This window comes from Mixophyes fleayi, chromosome 6 (genome assembly GCF_038048845.1).
Source record: "Mixophyes fleayi isolate aMixFle1 chromosome 6, aMixFle1.hap1, whole genome shotgun sequence".
Classification (NCBI taxonomy): Eukaryota; Metazoa; Chordata; class Amphibia; order Anura; family Limnodynastidae; genus Mixophyes; species Mixophyes fleayi.
In genome coordinates this window covers 210,149,163-210,168,725 of record NC_134407.1, presented here as the reverse complement: position 1 = coordinate 210,168,725, position 19,563 = coordinate 210,149,163, and the positions used below count along the sequence as shown (strand labels likewise).

Below are 19,563 nucleotides of genomic sequence, written 5' to 3'. Positions count from 1 at the left end.
CTATTTTTATTCCCGACTACACAAATGATGTGATGTAGAATGACATCCCTATGCTATGTAATGACTTTCAGAGCTTTTATTAGGAATGAAAATGCAAAAACATTCAATTCAATTACAAGCAAATTGACCTTGATGTTCTTTCACTGTGTGGAATGATGGGGAGCTCGAGAAAAAGCAATTCAGTTTATAAGACCTGCGGTATTGATCATGTGTTAAAACATGCTTACTTCCCTCCTTAAGGTCAAGGCATAACTACACATTAATGAAAACGAAATATGATTGTGTATAAATATTTGGTTTCTTCCCAACGATTTAATTGAGATCTTCACTTGTCCAGTTACTACAACAGTTACACTGCTCTGCACATGACTTGTTGACAGGAAAAGTTAATGCTAGTTAAATTAGCAAACTGTTTAACATCATCATTGTCCTGTTCCTATTTTTTTAGAGAGAATGTAAGATTCTTAGAGATAAGGGGGTTTTAGGTCGCTCAGTGTTATTGAGCAGTGGTTCAATTTAGCTAAAGTAATTTTTGATTGGATGTAAATACAGTGATGGACCAACTGCTGGGGTAGCCTGGTTTAGTTTGTTTCCTTAGGATCCCCCTATGAAATGCGGGAGCTTTTCATGCTCCACACCAGAATCACACAACATTCCAGACATCAACCTTGGCATACACGCAGACCCGCCACATGTCAAAGTGCTCCCGCTCTGCTCAGGAAATCTCGCTCCAAAGCCAACGTTTTCCACTATAAGTTCTACAAGGTATTTGCTCATTCCAGATTCCCCATACCTATCCACTATCTCCTACACTCCCCAATCCCCCCATAGTTCATTCTCCCCAGTAACCAAAGTCTCTGCAAACATCTCATTCTACAGCTTGCCCCTTTCACCTTATTCCCTCACAAAATCTCTGCTTCTTCTCCCCCACTTTATGCCCATCTCACCTCTTGGTTTTTTTTATTACTATCACATATATTCTATCATTACTTAAGTGTTATGCTTAATTAAATATATATATTATAAAACATTCAGGGTGAAGCTTGGAAAGATGGAAGTTGAGGAGGAAAAAACAATCTATGCGACGATTAAACAGGAGGAAATTCCTAGTGATACCACTACAGGTGAGTAATAATGACTAAATACAGAAAATGTTCATACTCTCCTTGTTGTGTCAGTATAATAGTCTCTTATTCTACACCTTCCTCTGTCAATACTTACTAATATTAAAAAAGTATCTGCCCAATGGGGGAGTCAGGAGACATCAGCCCCTATTAGACTCCTGTTCTCCTCCTCACATCATGTCACTGTGTGTTACCAGACAAGAGATCTGACCAGTCTCCTCCACACACTCTCTGGTGTTTCTCATACATCAGGAGCCATCAGCCCCTATTAGACTCCTGTTCTCCTCCTCACATCATGTCACTGTGTGTTACCAGACAAGAGATCTGACCAGTCTCCTCCACACACTCTCTGGTGTTTCTCATACATCAGGAGACATCAGCCCCTATTAGTCTCCTGTTCTCCTCCTCACATCATATCACTGTGTGTTACCAGACAAGAGATCTGACCAGTCTCCTCCACACACTCTCTGGTGTTTCTCATACATCAGGAGACATCAGCCCCTATTAGACTCCTGTTCTCCTCCACACACTCTCTGGTGTATCTCATACATCAGGAGCCATCAGCCCCTATTAGACTCCTGGTCTACTCCTCACATCATGTCACTGTGTGTTACCAGACAAGAGATCTGACCAGTCTCCTCCACACACTCTCTTCAAAGAGATTTTAAGGTCTTCTACATCCTCCTCTGTCATTATAAACTATTGTGACAAATGCAGAAAAAAAACCTGAACGTTTTTAAAGTTCTATATCTTAAACATGTTATGCAAACTCTTTTTAAATTATAATTTTTACTGAGCCCTGAAATTTGGGTTTCCTATGCCAGGGACTTGCACTCATAAATGTGATAGGCTGCAGAGCTTGTTGCAGTTGACAGCACTGAATCTCTGTCCCCATTGGAAGACTGGGAGAGAACTGTTGTGAAGTATAATATGTTCGCTTGTGGATTATACATTCTTCAACTCATTTTGTGGAATACAATTTCTGTAGTGTACCTTGTGGACTATATATTCATATGAGGATGATAATTTCTCCCAATAATTGCAGTTTCTTATTTGCTTGTTACATAATGTGGGGCTGGGAGAGAGTGTCTCAGTGTTTGGTAACAGTAAAATAGTAATTCTGTTACCTTACTCTGGTGATTGTATCCCTGATGGCTTGAAGTATGCTGGTCAGAGAGGAGTTCCTGATGAGGGTGAACACGGGAAGGCAGTTTTCAAACACAGATACAGACGTGGAGAATTCTGAGAACTAATGTCACAATTTATAAAGGCACTGTCCAGTTCCTGCTGGTTCGGACAATACTAAGGAGACTTGGGGAGAGTATTGCCTTAAGGCAGTGGTTCCCAAACTGTGCGCCTATGCTCCCTGGGGTGCCTCGGCGATCTCACAGGGGTGCCTCGGCCAGGGCCAGTGGTAAGCAAGACGGGGGACTACTTAGTAATTATTTTGACTTAGGGTTGCCTTGAAAAATTCATGGAGACCCTAAGGGTGCCTTGAACTGATAAAGTTTGGGATCCACTTTCTTAAGGTATTAATCCAAAAAGTCCAAATGTCCAGGGCTAAGTTATACAATCTATGTGTATGTATATATAGCTGTGGTCAAGTTAGGAGATTTCCAGGAGAGTAAACTATAGCGTGATCATTATCCAAAGCAAAGCCAGGTAAATACGTGGTGTAAGCAAATCAGCAAACAAGGTTTAAGGTTCCAAAGTGTTAAGACAGAAGCAGGTCTAATTTATCCAAAGCAGGTTCAAAGCAAGAAGCCAGTGTCCGGTACATAGGCTGGCTACTAACGCAATCACCTAGCAAAGCCTGTATGGCAGATGGTCCCTCTTATAGTAACTATAGGCGCTTCTCGATGACCTCAGCAGGAAAATTTCAGAATGAATATAAAGCTCTACACTGAACCGCTGTGAGTTGTTGCTAGGCAATGCAGGAAGCCAGACCAGACTTCTGATGAAGGAGAGCCTGGGCAAAACAGGAGAATGCTGAAGACCTGTAACGGTGGGCAAGTCGTGGAAATTTACTTGCCCTAATAGGTAAGGGGCAACATGTCTGGACCGGGGACGGGCATGCCACTGCTATAATCCCTGTCGGCGGTGACGCTCAGAGAAACCATCATAAATAATGTATTCCATCCCTCATTGTCTTCTACAGATGGATCCAGTAATAGAAGTACACGAGAGAGATGTCCCAGTCCTCTGTATTCACAGGATTCTACAGACGAAGATAATAAATTGCACAAAAACAATGCGGTAATTGTAACACATGCAGAATAGCTCTTTGGTTTTTTTTCGGATGGCATACGTACTAATATTGTAATGTAAATAAATTAAAAGCTAAAGCACAACTACTGGATGGGTGGCCAAGCAAACTCCACACACCCTATATGTGGGAGTATGTGGGAACAGACAATGTCCTTGTTAGATGGTGTTGGCTTTGGATGTTACAATAATTATCTGTCCCCACCCAGTCGCACTAAGTTATGGACTACGGAAGTACTGTTTCATGGATAAGATTTTCACACCGATTTTAAATAGTGAAGAAGAATAAAAAGAGATATTTTATTTATAGTTTCCACCATACTAAACTGTAAGTAGAGAGTATACATACAAAGAGAGAGGCGATGGCTATGGTCACCACAGTCCGTGCAGCCCAGATATCACCCTGCTTTCGGGGGGCACCCAGCAGTACAAAGACCAGCAGAATAACACTGAATGCACCTGCACTTGAATCAGCTCAGCTCACAGACCAGTGGGAATTGTAATCATCATCATCATTTATTTATATAGCGCCAACATATTCCGTAGCGCTTTGCAATTGGGGACAAACACAGTAATAAACAAACTGGGTAAAACAAAGAGGAGGGAGGACCCTGCGCACAAGCTTACAATCTATGGGACTATCCTTAGTCAGTCCCTGACTACAACAATCCCTGCCTCCCCCACCTGACTATTATACCGCCCCATTCTGACCTTCATTGGATATTGTTAGGTTCTCTTCCTCCTCTGGGGAAGGGATGTCATTGACTTATCAGAAGGGAACAGTGAAAGAGAGAAAGGTGCTTCTTTAAATGAATGAAATGTGCACAAGTGAATAAAACCATTTGAGACGGCAGCCAAGGACAATTGAGACCAATGTACATGTGCAAACACAAGAAAAATGTTGTCTGGCGCTCAAAAACAAACAATATATAAATATATTATCAAAATGGCACAGCCTTGAGTGAGCCGTCTCCATCAGTTACATATCCATGCCACGGAGATCATTTAATAATAGGAGAGGAGAAGTGGAGGTCGAATAGGGTGTAATTAGCAGGAATATTAACAAAAGTGGGATATTTTCTTCACACCGCAGAATCGGGAGTCTCATGCGGGCTTAATCTTGATTAGTGCTGCCCAGCTTCTATCCCAGTCTATCTTTGTTTTAGTCACCCACATACATAGACTCAGGGGTATATTTGCTAAACTGTGGGTTTGAAAAAGTGGAGATGTTGCCTATAGCAACCAATCAGATTCTGGATATCATTTTGTAGAATGTACTAAATAAATGACAACTAGAATCTGATTGGTTGCTATAGGCAACATCTCCACTTTTTTTAACCCGCCGTTTAGTAAATATTACTTAGTCTCTAGAACACATACCTTATTCCTATAAGCATTATATGCGAGCAGAAAAAAATAGATTTTATGGGTTCAACTAGTTTTGGGATAATAAATAAGGGAAGAAAAATAGAAAAGTGTACTGTTTTTACCATATGATGTCTTAATCAAAAGAACATTTATACCACTGTGGTGACAGTAGAAATTGCTATCTGCCCCTCAAAAATTTGCCATTTGCCATAGAAAATTAAAAAAATGTATTCCTGGCAAAAGGGTCCCTTTACAAAAATGGCTCTGCAGGTAACGGGATATTTCCGGTACTAATAATTCACCTCACTGCTTTACAATATTAATAGTTGCATGCTGGGCTACTGTTACTTAGTCAGGAGTCCATTGCCTGCATGCAGCAAACCAGGATTTTGTTCAATGACTGCTCAACTCAGTTACAGAGTTACCCGGATAATATAGTGACCTGTTAGCCAGTAGCCATATTGGCTATGGTTATTTTATGTCCTAGGGATACAATGCCTTCCAGTACAGTTGCCATTATGCCTATGTATCACATTTTCCCCCTCACTTAAAGTAATGGATGATTCAGTAAGAAATTTCTCAGACATTATTTGAATGTATTCATTTTATTATTCCTTGTGTTCTTTAGGAGGAAAACCTGAATATTGTGATAGTTGATATTGTTCCAGAAGAGGGAGACGAGATAAGTGTGAAGATTAAGGAGGAGGAATTTGCCACAGGTAAGTAATAATCACTATCATCATCATCATCATCATTTTATTTCTTTATTTAGCGCCACTAATTCCGCAGCTCTGTACAGAGAACTCATTCACATCAGTCCCTGCCCCATTGGAGCTTCCAGTCTAAATTCGCTAACATATATACACACACAGACACAGACAGAGAGAGACTAAGGTCAATTTTAATAGCAGCCAATTAACCTACTAGTATGTTTTTGGAATGTGGGAGGAAACCGGAGCACCCGGAGGAATCCCTAATAATCATAATCACTACATACAGAAAAGATTTACATATTACCTGCGTTCTGTCACTACAACTAATGAGGAAAAAGTATCTGCCCAGTGGGGGAGTCGGCCCCTATTAGACCCCTGGGGGTAAATGTATCAAGCTGAGAGTTTTCCGGCGGGTTTGAAAAGTGGAGATGTTGCCTATAGCAACCAATCAGATTCTAACTGTCATTTTGTAGAATGTACTAAATTAATGATAGCTAGAATCTGATTGGCCGGAAAACTCTCAGCTTGATACATTTACCCCGCTCTCTTCCTCACATCACATCAAATAGCGTAAATGCCGATACGTGCTGTATTTTATGTAAAATCACTCTGCACATGCTCAGAACCGGAGCATATGCCAGAGAACGCAGCAACATCCAATTCATCTTTGAGCAGCCTGCAATTTCATGGGTGGAATGGGGAGGGAATTGGTTGTATGCACGTAGCCAATATACAATAACGCAGAGCAAAGCTCGAGTGCACACAGCAACGTCCGACTAATGCTTTGGCCATCTTTAAGGAAGGTACTAGATTTTCAGTTGTATGACGTGCACCAGCTACAGGTCAGGTGTAAGTGCTGATTACTAGTGATGACGGACGTGTATGTACGCTAGAACATGTGTTTGCAATCAGCAGCAACTGTAAAAATGTTATGTTATGTTCAGTAGACATTAACAGCATCCTAATAAATGTATTTGATTTTGTGGGGATGTTAATGCATTGTATGTACAATATACATTGAGAACATACTAATAAATGTATTTTATTGAAAAACAAAATTTAAAAAAAGCTTTTTTTTTTTTTAATGCTTTGTTATTAATACTATATTATTATTTATTATTTCCTGTGCATTCTTTTGTGACTTTATATTCCACATATGTATTGGACGTATCCTGCAATGTATTGTCGGTTAGAGCAGAGCGGACCTAGACCCGTATTCATCAATAGACGTAACTTTACATCTGCTCTTTGTTGAGTACAGACGTGTACGCCTGATGTACGTGTGGTTTTTGTTTTAAAAAACCCACAAATTACGTTTGTCTTGTACTTGTTAATGAATCGGGCCCATCATGTCATTGTGTGCTACCAGCCATGACATCTGACTGTCTCTCCCCACACATTCTCTGGTGTTATTGTTATTATTTTGGCTTTTATATACTACCAGTGTCACATCTCAGGGGCAGAGTTCTTACCATGCAAACTAGGAGGGACCTGGAATGTATCCCAGGTCGCCCCAGCGCAAGGCCTCCATGATACAGGTCGCGTTGTTCCTCTGTTTGGAATAAGGTCCACAGCTAGGCAGGTATACCAGAAAGCAAAGACTATCTTTATTCAAGGCTTATACAACGAGTCTACTCGTATAACATTTATCACATAATAAGGCAACAACATCTATGAATACAAACCTCACTGCTTGAGCTACCCCAGTATTATAAAAGAAAGGGAACCTTATCATAAAACTAGAGGCCTTGTGCAAGTTTCTGGATTCTAGAAAGGTTAGATGTAATCATTTCCTCCAGCGCTATACTCCCAGTTGCCTTAACACAGCAACGTAGCTAAGAGAAGCAGGTCTCCTCGTTTTCAGTGAGCTCATACAGTATATCAGTTACAGGCGCTGGTCCTCTGTAGCTGGATGGGAGTCCAGTAGAAATGTCAGCAATCCAGATCACACTAGCGCTGTTTCTCCCAACTCCCTCTCTGGCTTCTACCTATGGGTGCTTCTTTCTGGGAACAAAGAATTCCAGCCAAGTAGCCAGGCAGTGCCATCTTGGATCAATCCCAGAGACCCTTGCATCCTATCTTAACCCATTATACGCAGCTGACAAGAACCTCATATTTTTGAGAATTCCTGTTGAAATAAAATCTTATCTTGTTACGCTTACAGTTTGTGCACAAACGGAAAGCTGTTGCCAACCCTCCCACCATTGAAATATGTCAACAATAGGGGGGTGGGTGGTAGTGGATGGCTGCACTAGTGCTGTCAGCATGCCCTTAAACACTACCAATACAGTTATTGTTCACATAACAGAGGATTAAACAGTTAGCATAGTGTTCATCAGTCTCCCACAGATAATTAGAAACATCACAGCTAGTCCAAGACATAAACACAAGGTAACACCTGCGGGGAACAGAGAGACACCTGGGGGTAAATGTATCAAGCTGAGAGTTTACCGGTGGTTTTGTAGAATCTACTAAATAAATGATAGCTAGAATCTGATTTGTTATTCAAACCCGCTGGAAAACTCTCAGCTTGATACATTTACCCCTTGGTGTTTGACAATCTAGGACTGTGACAGGTGGGGTTCCATCAGTTTTGTCCTTGCGTCAAGTGGCTGGGATTCCTCAGCCACTTGACATGGCTGGCAGAATTTTCAGTGGAGGTAGAGTTGAAATTGCTGTAATGTGGAAGTTTTCGGCACTGAATAATGAACTGATCAGAGCAGGTTCGCAGAGCATGGAGTTTGCCTTATTCTGTATTTTCACAGGAAGCTTTCTACACATGTGTCGTGAAAAATATTTTGAACTTCTTTTAAAGGAGTAGAGATTGAGAATTTGTATAACTCCCAGGAAAAGGTTCACATGTTATTTACTGAGTTATGACTGTTTTAAGCAATAGTGATTTCACTTTGTTTTTTTTTTTGTTTTTCTTCTTCAGACTTTGAAAGTCATAGTACCATAACTGGTCAGATAACATATCCAGAGGAAAGCCTCTTTTCATGCTCCGAGTGTGGAAAAGGTTTTGCACGGAAAGCAAATCTTCTTGTCCATCAGAAGAGGCACACAGACAATAAACCATTTTCATGTTCTGAATGTGGGAAAGGTTTTACAGTGAGAAAGGAGTTTATTTTGCATCAGAGAACTCACACAGGAGAGAAACCATATCCATGCCCTGAATGTGGGAAATGTTTTGCACGTAAATCAGATGTTCATGCACACCAGAAAATTCATACTAGAGAGAAGCCTTTTTTTTGTTCTGAATGTGGAAAACGTTTTACTACTAATGTGCAGCTTGTTACACATAAAAGAATTCATACTGGAGAGAGACCATTTTCATGTCCTGAATGTGGGAAATGTTTTAGAGTAAAATCCTACTTTGTTCTTCACTGTAGAACCCATACAGGAGAGAAACCTTTTTCATGTGTTGAATGTGGGAAATGTTTTGCCCACAGGTCAAGTCTTGTTATTCATCAACGAATTCATACAGGAGAGAAGAAATTTGTATGTACTGAATGCGGAAAATGTTTTACAACTAGTGCAAGTCTGGTCACACATAAGAAAATTCACACAGGAGAAAAACCATTTTCATGTTGTGAATGTGGACAACAATTTTTAGCAAAAGCAGAATTTGTTGCACATGTGAGAATTCATACAGGGGAGAAACCATTTTCATGTCCTGATTGTGGGAAATACTTTAGGCGGAAATTACACCTTTCTAGACACCAGAGAGTTCACACAGGAGTAAACCCATTTTCATGCCCTGAATGTGGGAAAGGTTTGAGATCAAAATCAGATCTTGTTGCACATCAGAGAATTCACACAGGGGAGACACCATTTTTATGTCCTGATTGTGGAAAAGGTTTTAGGGTGAAATTAAACCTTGTTCGACATCAGAGAATTCACACAGGAGAGAAACCATACTCATGTTCTAAATGTGCAAAATGTTTTACTTATAAGGGTGGTCTTGTTCGACATCAGAAAATACACACTATATAGAAACCTTTTTTATTGTTCTGAACATGAGAATGTTGTACTCTTCATTATGTACGAGATCTCGCCTTAATAGAATAAAATGTATAATTTTTCATGGTTATGCAAAAGATAATTATAAACCATCTTGTCATCAAGTAACAGTATTTGTCATAAACCCGGGGGTGAACCTTTGCTAATTACCCATGCAGTTTGGTGAAGAGTGCCAACTTTGCCCTGATGCAACATTACGGGGCTGAGCTACAGCATTGTTCCCTTGCCCCCAGTACAGTTACACACAGAGAAAAAAATTACACTTATGCAAGTATCTGAATAAAGAATAGTACTGCAAAAATCACAAAGAGCTATAACATCACTTATAATAAAAACGAATTATTAACCTAAGCTTACTCCTAAAACATGGAGGAGAAACACAACACATAGCAATCTTAGAGATCTTACACTCGGTTAGTTATTTGAAGCCTCAGATCTGTTTTTAGTATACTGCCAATTAAACAACTCATGCATCACACCGCTATGGTTGCAAAGACCAACAAGTTTCCCTTGATTCTGGAATGTCAATACACGGAGAATCCTCCTCCCAATGTTTCATACAGCAACAGATCAACAGGAAGTGTAATCCCCAGTCATCCTGTCTCCAGATCTTCTACTTATGCCCTAAAATTTGGTTCATTTCCCCTCTCTGGTTCCCACTTTCTAGATACAGAATGGAGCCTCCAATCAGTTTGGATGAGGGGGCTGTTTAGGGATTGAGTCTCTAACCGCTACCCTGCACTAACTGCTGATCATGACTCTACTAGGTCTGGAGATAAGAAGCTCACACAATGAGGTAGGACTGCAGGGTATAAAGGCTTGTAAAACTTAGTTTAATATAGTAAATGTTTTATTGCTACCTCAAATTAATCCCTGAAAGCCCTGGGATATTGGGTTATGGGGTCCGGCACTTAGTGCTCCCAAGCCTTGGAAGATTTAGTCAGGGAGATATCCCCAAGTGGTTGTAGCTCTTTTGGACACATTTCAGATTAACTATAATAATAATAATAATAATGCAACATATAATTTTGCATGCATGGGACATTTAAGAACCTGGGAAAGTACCAGGCTGACATAACCTTTATCACATGACCCCGGTACCCTGCTGTCCTTACAGTCATAACTCAATAACATCAAAAAGATGGAAAAATTGGTAATTATTTTTATAAAAAACGGGATATCATTTCTAAATATAACTGTGCTTAAAGAATGGGAATCGGTATAGAAAGCAATCAATCTAGTAATATCTTAAACATATTAATAACTTTGGTCAACAGACGTTAGTTATAATTGCTTGTAGAGTGTAATGATGTAGTATAACATTGATTTGTCCCATTACTTGCATGCTTTGTTTTCTGCTGAGAGGGTGTTACGAACGCCCAGCCTGTCCCAGACACAGCAATCTGAACAGCTGGCCGTCACTGGTGTTACCTTAGTCACTTTGCAATAAATACACCTTTTCTGCCACCAGGAAGGATTTATTATGGTGTTCTTACGTTCACCAAGACCACTTATTTAAGTTTCACACTTAAATCACTCACACATGTAGCATGAGCCTCCCTGGGCTTTGTAAGTTCACGAAGAATCATGGAAAACACACTAGATTATATTTATTTAATCTGAAAAATGTTTCCAAGGCTTATTTACAAAAAATAATCACAAAGACATACAATATGTTGCACGAATGAGTTTCAGAAAATAAAATAGGAAATAAAAAACAGAGTCCCTACTTACAAGTTCAGGAATTGGCGTGTTAGGAGTACATATTGAGAAGAATGACACATTACAGTCGTGATGGAACCTCTCAAAGAAATGAACACTGTACTACTGATACAAGGGATTTTAAACCATTTCTTGTTGCCTCTTCACCCCCCACCTAAGGAATTTCATTTTCACCTAAGTTAGATCGATGCCCAAAATGACACAAGGCTTTCGAAGTAAATTATGGATGTCCTGAGACCCGGCATATTCACAGGACCTGAGCTCTCGCCTCTGCTCGTTCGGCCTGGCTAAGTAACTCCTCTGCATACACAAACTAGATTTTATTAGAGATTTTTTTTTAGAGATTTTATCTGTCTCTGGGCCTGGCTACTTTCACAAGACCATTGACACTTGCCTAGGTTAGACTCAGCTCAGTTAACAAAATACACTTTGAAAGGTTACATAAAATATTCACAGTGTTATACATAAATCCAACAGAAAATAACAAGTCATTACATATACTACATTTCGTCCCTTTTTGTATTAGTTTATAAAAGCAGATAAAAAGTAGGCTTTGGGACATTTGAGGTTGTTACGAGAGTTGCTGTTATTACATAGATGCAGTGAATCTTCAATATGGAATACATTTACTTTTGCTCAATGAGCTAGAAAGTCAGGTGCTAAGATATCTGTATATAATAACACCAGCTGTTACAATACTCTGGGGGTTTCTGGCTATAACTCTGTGCCTGCCAATCAAGAGTGGCCCCCTATTAGGAACACATTTTCACAGCTATAACATCTTGCTTGGACTATATGATCAGCCTCCCTCCAGCCCCTGTCATATGGGTATAGGCCTAGGTAGATATCTGTTGTACAATAACAATATTTTAGTTAAAACGCTGCATGAAGGCTACAACAAACATAATAATCATAAAACAAAAGAATCATACAAAGAGTTCACATACCACAAGAGAAACCTACGAGGGGCATGGGTGCTATGGCTGAAGTCTACCCTGCTTGTGTTCTGAGAAAGGATTCCTCAGTCCTCTTCGGAGGAGTGAGGAATATTGAGAACTCCCATTGATATAGGTATGGTTGTGGCTTAATCTGTGCCTATGTGATAGCTAAGTACTATTTATCAATTGTAGCATATGTCACCAGTAGATCAAGAGCTTGTGGGATATATAGTACATCGGACGCTCAACTCCATCACCTCCACAAGACTCAAGACAGTCCCAAGGCAACACGATGAGGCAACAGTTTAAACAGGAAATCTCTTGAAACTGGGACTGCCAGGTTTAGGACTGACCAGCATTTGTGCCAATTTCTTCATTGTCAGGTAAATTAGCTTTTGGCGAGGGTGCTGCATTGAAGCAGAAATTTGTAATAATATCCCCAATAGTGCCCAAAAAAGCTCTCGATTGGCAATGATTTGATGGCCACTTTGGCTACCTTAATCCATGTATTTCCCCCACCTAGTGAGTAGTCCACATACTGCACCTCCTAACTGATATTTGTCTGGTCAAATCAGTACCGCAGCATGTATTCAGGCCAAGACTCTGTCCGTGACTGTCTACATCCTGCAGGTGATACACCCAGGAGCAACTGAAGATAACAATGTAATCTTAAGTAGACCAGTGTGAGATCCTGACATCCCTCCAGGATATAGTCCACTATCTACTTAAAAAAGCCTGGCCATCATGGTAAAATTTCAACATCCAAAAGGGTTGATGAATAATGGCCACTCATGTGCTTCTCTGGTTAGAGGTATCTGCCGTTACCCCTTGCTTAAACCCAGAGGGGGTATATAGTATACTCCTAGCTGATCAAGTATCCTATGTTTTCTGGGTATTACAACTCTGCCTGTTATTTGTATCTAGCAGCAGTACCTTATACCACCAGAGGTGCTGCTGTTCGGTTCCTGAACTTTTCTACATGCCTGAAGGAGTTAATCACCTTGCGTTATGCCTAATTAGAACTGCACCTGTCGCACTGCTTTAAATACCTGCCTCAAGCTGTGCTCTGTGCAGTTCATCCTTGTATACCTGGCTGCTGCTTGTGTTCCCCCTGTTCCAGTTTGATTCTGCTGATATTTGATCTCCTGTTGTGACCTTGGCCTGTTTACCGTTTATGCTTGTCTGCTCGTGACCCCGAACCTTGCCTGAATACTGGATACTGCTTGACCTCCCATTACCTTAGACCTTGGCCTGATTACCGTACTATGCAGGTTTGCTTGTGACATTTACTTTGCCTGGACTCTGTTTGCTTCCTGGACAAGACTTTTGCATCCTGGAATTGGGTAACTCACCCTTCTTATCCCTGCATTCAAACTATATTAGCATTCTGTGGAATCTGTTATTTCTGTGTACCTACAGCCACACCTGTTCATGTTTATGTTGGGAATAATACTTGTTTATGAAAACCTGCATGTTCCTGGAACTGAATCCTTGCTTATATATTTTGCTGGAATAAAGACATTTGTATTATACTTCCGTGGCTGCTTGCTGAGTTTACTAGGAATCGTAACATGATGAACTGCCATACAATCTAGGCCTGCTGATTACACGCCCTCTGCTTAGTCCCGGGATTCCTAGTATTTTTGTATTGAACTCTGTGTTTGGCTATTGAGACCATGTCACTTAATCCACAACTACAAATACTGCAGATGGACATTATTCAGCTCCGCTATCAAATCATACAGGTATCCACTCTACTCCAAGAACTGCTTAAAACCCTTCCTGCTGCTGTGTTAAATAGTTTCAACACTAATTCTGATTTTTAAGCAACAAACTCCTCTGGTGAAAGCATGCAGACCGCAGAGAATCTTCCCCGAACTTTTTCTGACATTGGTGCTGCATCCATGGTAATGCCAGCGGTCCCTACCATTAGGGATTCTAAACGACCAAGCTACCTGCGTCCCCATCTCACTGAGGAGGAACGATGGCGCAGAAGGATTGGTAAACTATGCCTCTACTGTGCCAGTGGCGAACATTTCTTACAAGGCTGTCCGCTCCGCAGACCACAACATCCTATGGAGCAGCCTTCAGTGTGCTCCTCTCCAGACCCTGGATTGTTCTGCACATCATCTCCTGTTGTTTTACTTCAACCTAATCCATTCCCTGGGATAGGGCCTAATTTGCCAGTTCCAGTTGCCGCCTGTCCTGCGGTGCCAGTTCCAGTTGCCACCTGTCCTGCGGTGCCAGTCCCAGCTACCGCCAGCACTGAGTCTCCTGCAATTGTCTCCAGTTCCGAGGTGCCAGCCTCTGTCTCCAGTTCCGAGGTGCCAGCCTCTGTCTCCTGTTCCGAGGTTCCAGCCTCTGCCTCCTGTTCCGAGGTGCCAGCCTCTGCCCTGAGTCCGCTGCCGCTGTGTCCGGTCCTGAGTCCGCTGCCGCTGTGTCTGGTCCTGAGTCCGCTGCCGCTGTGTCCGGTCCTGTGTCCGCTGCCTCCACTCCCGAGTCTTCAGCCGCTGCCTCCACTCCCGAGTCTTCAGCCGCTGCCTCCACTCCCGAGTCTTCAGCCGCTGCCTCCACTCCCGAGTCTTCAGCCGCTGCCTCCACTCCCGAGTCTTCAGCTGCTGCCTCCACTCCCGAGTCTTCAGCCGCTGCCTCCACTCCCGAGTCTTCAGCTCCAGAGGGGGCGCTGCCCTTACAGTCTTCTCCAGAGGGGGCGCTGCCCTTACAGTCTGCTCCAGAGGGGGCGCTGCCCTTACAGTCTGCTTCAGAGTTGCCTGTCCATGCGGTTCAGCCCGAGTTGCCTGTCCATGCGGTTCAGCCCGAGTTGCCTGTCCATGCGGTTCAGCCCGAGTTGCCTGTCCATGCGGTTCAGCCCGAGTTGCCTGTCCATGCGGTTCAGCCCGAGTTACCACTTGGTGTTGTCTGCTCTGAGGCATCTCACAGTGCTGTCTGCTCTGAGGCATCTCACAGTGCTGTCTGCTCTGAGGCATCTCACAGTGCTGTCTGCATTGAGGCATCTCACAGTGCAATCCAGTCGGTGTGCTGTGCCCAGTCCAGGCTTCCCGTCAAGTGTGCCCAACTTGCCGTCCCAGCCGGGGACTCTCCAGAAACTGCTGTACAAGCTGGGAACTCTTCAGAGTCTGCTATTGAGCCTGAACGCCCAAAAGCTTCTTCTGAATCTTCAGACCCTCCTCCAGCCTTCTTTGACGGAGACCTGAAACAATTTGCTTTGGTCCTTCAAGTTTGTATGAAGCAATTTGAAGAATTTCCAGGATATTTCTCTGATCAATTTAACCAAGTTGGTACGATTATCATGAATTTCAGAGGGGAGCCGCAGACTTGGGCTTTTTCCCTTCTTAAATCTGATGATCCCATTACCCACAACACCATGGACTTTGTAAGTGCAGTCTGTCAGAAATATCTTTCATCTCCAGTCAAGTCACCTGATCGGGGTCTCTCTATGCCACCTCAGTCTCCACAAGCATCAACCTTGGTGACTGGCTTTTTGGGCATATCGCCATCTTCTAATAGAATAAAAGGTCCTATCCCGACCCTTGGCTGGGACTCAGACTCTGAAAGTGAATTCATTGAAGATGCTAGAGACTTAGTGGACGAACTTGCCAATTCTTCTTTTGCTTTTGAGGAATTGGGTCTTCTCTGTACTCCTTTGGAGAAGAGCCCAATTGTGTCTTCAGGAAGATCCCAGAAAAAGAAGAGGAGGAAAACCTGAAGGGAGCTTGTATGGAGCGTCTGGAATCCGCTCCTTAAAGGGGGGGCTATGTTACAACTCTGCCTGTTATTTGTATCTAGCAGCAGTACCTTATACCACCAGAGGTGCTGCTGTTCGGTTCCTGAACTTTTCTACATGCCTGAAGGAGTTAATCACCTTGCATTATGCCTAATTAGAACTGCACCTGTCGCACTGCTTTAAATATCTGCCTCAAGCTGTGCACTGTGCAGTTCATCCTTGTATACCTGGCTGCTGCTTGTGTTCCCCCTGTTCCTGTTTGATTTTGCTGATATTTGATCTCCTGTTGTGACCTTGGCCTGTTTACCATTTATGCTTGTCTGCTCGTGACCCCGAACCTTGCCTGAATACTGCTTGACCTCTCGTTACCTTAGACCTTGGCCTGATTACCGGACTATGCAAGTTTGCTTGTGACATTTACTTTGCCTGGACTCTGTTTGCTTCCTGGACAAGACTTTTGCATCCTGGAATTGGGTAACTCACCCTTCTTATCCCTGCATTCAAACTATATTAGCATTCTGTGGAACCTGTTATTTCTGTGTACCTACAGCCACACCTGTTCATGTTTATGTTGGGAGTAATACTTGTTTATGAAAACCTGCACGTTCCTGGAACTGAATCCTTGCTTATATATTTTGCTGAAATAAAGACATTTGTATTATACTTCCGTGGCTGCTTGCTGAGTTTACTAGGAATCGTAACACTGGGCATGCAATAGGTATCAGTAAATTTAATCACATGTAATTTATGTTAAATTGGGTCATCCAGTTCTTTTGGTAACTAGGACAGGGCTCGCAGCCCCGGGGACTGCAGGGTGGTACAATTACCCCAATCATCTAGTGTGTCTGGATGAGACGGCTACTAAACAATAGTCATGGGGCTCTTCAATTTCCTCAACTATGCCATCAGTCTCCCCATCATCTGCTCTCCTTACTGTACCTGCTGCTGTAGAGCTCCCTTGGCACTGTGAGGTCCTTCTTTGCATGGGTACAAAATAGATTGCGGTGGCAGTTGTGTATTTATGCTTTGAGCCTGTTGACATGAAGTTTGTAACTACCCACTTTCTAAGTCTAACACTATTGTTTAGTCCACTAACCCAGGCACTTGCAGTTCTTACATGTGCATTTACTAGGACTAGTACTCTCTTTCCATATTTACAGTCCTCTAATTCTAGTAAGTCTGTCATACTTCCGCTGCTGGTGGTGGCCCGTGAGGTTTTTCAAGTGATTACAGTGTTCCTCCACAAAGTCTATGATGGGAACTTTGTTGTGTATCTTTCACGGATGAAGTCTAGTTGATCTCGTACACCCCGTCTTTATAGTAACTTACATTCATCCTCTTGAAATACTACCATTGTAGATTGGCTCAGTTTTGCTCCCAGGAAGGAGCCCCATCTCTGTGGACAGACTCTCAGTAGATTATATACTTGCTGGCACCTAAAGCGTCTACTTTGGTCTAGAAAACTTATTATAGTAGAACAATTTCCTGAAGCTGGAATGAAGCTGTACACCTGAGGGATAGCAGGACGGGTCGGTACCACTCACTGTGCTTCTGCTAATGGATTTGGCACCCGACATTAAGGTTATTCGTGTTGGGATGTTGACTCAAGCAGGCCAATTTGCCACATACCCATACACCAAACAGGCCACTTGTTTCGAAATGGCCAGTTTTGACGATGCCACCCATTCTCTTTATTTCCATAGAACCTGTTTTAATATCAACAATCCTCGACTTGCTCTACCCTGCTCATTTCCAACCAGCCACCTTAAAATACATTTATTTTTGGTCTGGTAGTTCTGGCATCACCGCAAAATGGATCAAAAGAGCTATCATCATCATCACCATTTATTTATATAGCGCCACTGATTCTGCAGCGCTGAGCTATCTCCTTTCTGTGTAAATTTCACATGACACAGGACTTAAAGCATTATACACCTCTTGTGCTCTACCCGTTATGCTCGGTTGAGTTCACTGCAATGAACACATTCAAACATCTGCAGATGTGTGCCAATATCATCACTGATTCGTATAACATGGGGATGTTGTGGCAAGAGTACAGTAATGGGCAATACTAATACAAGTTAAGCCTGATTTGGGACCCTGTTTCATCCATCAAGGACTGGTTTCTCCCCTACTACCCAATATACCACAGTGTGGGAACTGCAGGGGGGATAAAAAGGGATACCTGGGAGACCTGAGGGAGACTTGTGTGAGAAGAGCTGGTTGGTGATTACGAATCTCAGAAGACAATATCGAGTGATTCGAGAAATTTCTTCTGTACGTTTGTGGAACTATGCCAGTCTAAGCTACGGCATGTACCTGAAAAAAATTGGGTGACATGAGGCTAGACTCTTGCCTTGTTGGTAGGATGAAACATAAAGACTGGTGATCATCTAACCTTGCCCCAGGGATTGGCCGTATGGATGGTGTATATATTTCAGCTGGTTTTATTCCCTTGTTGCTACTTTTATATGATTGTTGTGTAGTGGTTAATTATGCTTTGCAATAACTCTGCTAGTGAAGTGGTGGCTTAATAAACTTTTGTTGTTTTTATGTTTTGCCGGGGTGTGAAAATACTTTCCCACATCCATGATACTAGTGGTGAGTCTATAGCTTTGCGGGAAATCTTTTTTAGGGCCCCCCGTGTCCCTGAGCCTCCCAAGCTACAGCCCAGAATGCCCTGATGGACAGACAGGCGGAGTACAGTGTTCTCCCGCCACCATAATAGTTGGAAGTTATTTACATAAAAGATTTTCATTTGCTAACAAAGTTGGCGTGGTCTCTTATATTATAGCACATAAAGTTTAAGGTTAAGTTCTAAAAGGTCTAACGTTATGTCATCAACTGTTAAGCATTTTATTACCCATCACAACCTCATTTACTAAGGAATTCCACAGTATAGCCGCCCTTACAATAGACCACCACCCGATGCTCATGGCAAAAACACTCCTTTTTCCATTCATAATTGATCACCCCTTGCCTCCTTTGTTTGTGAGAACAAGTATTTGTATTGACATTGAATAAATATATACTTAGACATGACTGGTCATGATGGATTGTAAGCTTGCAGGCAGGACCCTCAAAACAACTGGGTACTAACAGACAAAGTGTTATTACTGTGAATATCCCGATTGTAAAGTATATTAGGTATAACATCTGTTCTCTTAGATGGTAGCAAGTCCAGCAGCATTCCCCTTCTAGTTGGTCTACCATTTGTTAACCGTAGTTCTTGCACGATAGATAAAACACTTCCATTGCCAGATCCACTAGTTTCATTGTCCAAATTTATATTTGGATAGGTAAAATCACCTATAAGGGCCACATTTTTCTTCGCTGACCTTTAAAATATTTTTTAATCTTAGAGGCATATCCAATTAGGTTTCCCGTTCGCGGGAAGGCGCCGGAACGGGCAGAGAAGTCAATCTATGTTACCACAATAACGTGGATTTTCGTGCACCCATAGGGTTGCGTAGGAAACTCTGCGTTATTGCGGTACTGTATTATCGGCAATACTGCGCAGGTTCCGCAGTAACGCACGTTACGTTACTGCGGACCGGAAACCTAATTGAATATGCCCCTTAAAGTACTAAGTCCCCCTATATGGTAGTGCTTAGACCCTAATAGAGAGCATGAATGCTGGATGACCTAGGGGAGGGGATCCCCACCAA

General features: G+C 42.2%; 1 pseudogene; it reads left to right on the top strand.

Moving 5' to 3' along the window:
- The first annotated feature begins 438 nt into the window (after nucleotides 1-438).
- Nucleotides 439-9,484, top strand: LOC142160613 (uncharacterized; annotated as a pseudogene).
- Nucleotides 9,485-19,563: the final 10,079 nt, after the last annotated feature.